At 29.6% G+C, this 2,500-nt stretch overlaps 1 long non-coding RNA gene across 1 annotated transcript in view; it reads left to right on the forward strand.

The window, feature by feature from the left end:
• The first annotated feature begins 539 nt into the window (after positions 1-539).
• Positions 540-2,500, forward strand: part of LOC138860197 (uncharacterized) — a 20,997-nt gene continuing 19,036 nt past the window's right edge. The window contains exon 1 of the long non-coding RNA XR_011398280.1: positions 540-684. This is a non-coding gene — a long non-coding RNA (uncharacterized lncRNA). The remainder of the gene's footprint in view (positions 685-2,500) is intronic.

Raw genomic sequence — 2,500 nt, forward strand, 5'->3', positions numbered from 1 at the left:
AGCTTCTTTTGTATTGTTTTATTGCCTTTAATGTTTTTGATATTTTGATTACAATTTCATAATCATAATATCAAAAAGAAGAATAACATTATCAATGTTAATAGTATAAGACAAAAAAAATTCTTGCCATTTCAAGAAAGGGGAAAATCTGGCGCAATTACTAGGGACACCTTCGTGGCTTAGCGTGTGTGGAGCCATCTGTTTTTAACAAAATTCGCAGAAAGCAACAGGGGACAGTACATAAATCCACAATAATTGGAGCAAGATTTTGTTTCTTATAGTTTGCAATAGATATTTTTGATGACCTTTGACAGCTATCTTTGCTGTTTTTATTTTCTTTACAGTTTTAAAATTGTATTTGTCTTAATATAAAATTACATTCATAATAATTCAAAGTGTTTTGTATCCTTTGTGCATGTTGTTTCATTCTAATTTTGGATGAGTAACAATACTTGGTTCATATTTTCCCATAATGTTGAATAAGTGAAAATAAAATGAGATACTTACTTAACTTACCTGGTTCCTTTTTTCACAGACAGAAGAGGAAATTCAGACTTTGCGCCAAGTTCTTGGCTCCAAAGTGAAGCATGCACAGGACCTCAAACGTCGCCTTGGAATTACTGTGTGGCGAGAGTTTACTGAAGATTTCAACAATTCCATGAAATCTGTTCGTGAATCTCAAACGTAAGTATTGTTTCTTGTGCAATGTCTAAATTCCACTTAAATTTAACAATTGCCATGTTTTCCAATTTATTATTATGAATATGTTCAGATGTTAATATAGTGGAATATTATTTTGTCCTGATTTATTATAAGATGTTCATCATAAGTATTTATGTGGTAAAGCCTCTTTCTGATTGTATTTATTATATTATTGTTACTATTATTACTATTATTTTTATATATTTTAAACAATTATCAAATACTTTTGGAGTTAGAGAGAAAAAAGTCTCTATGTGACACTTTTTTCATAGGGACTAGTGTAGCTAAAGATTTTTGCACCACATAATAGGAAATTAGAAAACAGTGAAAATATATTTTTGTTCGTCAAAAAGTGGTTTTATTGTCAGATAATAATGTGTGTGTATTAAGTAGTGATGTATGACATGAGAGAGAGAACTGGCCTTGATCTAAAAAGCATGAATTGGGAGGGAATTTAAAGAGTAGGGATTTTCTATGATATTAACCACATTAATTAGTATGTTGATTAATAGTCTGCCTAAGTTTAAGTTCATCTCTATATTAAGCAAGTGTATGTTGAATAATAGTTCTGCTGCCATAGCTTTAAATTTATTGGTGTATAATTTCTCTATGAATCTTATCTGTGTTCAGAAATTTTCATGTGCTTGAATGATGATCACTCAGACACATGTTGATAGAGATTTAAAAAGAGAAACTTCTTGCTTGAACTTGTTAAGAGAGATTTTAAGAAATTAGTTTTGCATGCACATTCACTTACTTACTAAATGTATGGCAAATATCAGAAAATTATCATGCAGTATGTTTCGTGGGTTTGAATAACAATATTTTCTTTTGTTTTAGCACTCAATATGTCCAAAGTTTACCTGTGTGAGTATAAGCCTAGATCTGTAGGAGAATTAAGATATTAGGAATGTATTTTTCATAATGGCTAAGCTTGAGGTTTTAACAGTTGTGTAGATGCCTTAGTTTCTTATGTACTATATTTCTGGATTAGTTGTCATTATTATTATAATTATCATTATTGATATTTTCATTGTTATTATTATTATTATTATTATTATTATTATTATTATTATTATTATTATTATTATTATTATTGTTATCATCATCATCATTATTGTTATTATTTTTGGTGTTGTTTGATGCAGCATTCAGTAAATTGGTTGTCTTTATTGATTTAAATAAATGTTTGTGTTCCTTAAATTTTTTGGTTATTTTAAATATTATTTTATTATTTTTTTGTAATTATTATCTCTTTTTGCATTGTTTCTTTGAATTATGGTTTGCTTCTTGGCATGTGTAGAGCAAAAGATTCTCAGCACACTCATTCCTCATATTCAAAGGCTGACATTTCAGTCTAAGTAGCATTTGTGTGTCTTTAGAAAACCATTTTGCTGCTTCAGTTATTCAGAAATATGCTAGACTGCCATTCTTTGCTTGTACATATTGGAGAGTTTTAAAAAAAGTTGAGAATTTTTTGTTGACTTGTCACTGTTTGTATTTTATTGCTTTCACCATCACGTATGTCTATGAAGAAGGCAAATTCAGGAAGTCTACTGTTGGCCTCTTCCATTCTGTTTCTTAAGTTCCTTTTTGCTTTCTTCTTTCTCATTTTTCCTCTTCTAATAGTATCCTTTCCCTTATACCTTTCTTTTTCTTATATTTTCTTTCACTTCTGTTGTTCTCTCCTCCTCCTCCTCCTTTCCTCTATCTGAGTTTATCCTATCCTGTCCTGTTCTCCAATCTCCTTTTCTTTCCTATCCTTTCCTAACATTTCCTATGCTTTCATATCCTATTG

Source organism: Penaeus vannamei, chromosome 40 (genome assembly GCF_042767895.1).
Source record: "Penaeus vannamei isolate JL-2024 chromosome 40, ASM4276789v1, whole genome shotgun sequence".
NCBI classification, from domain to species: Eukaryota; Metazoa; Arthropoda; class Malacostraca; order Decapoda; family Penaeidae; genus Penaeus; species Penaeus vannamei.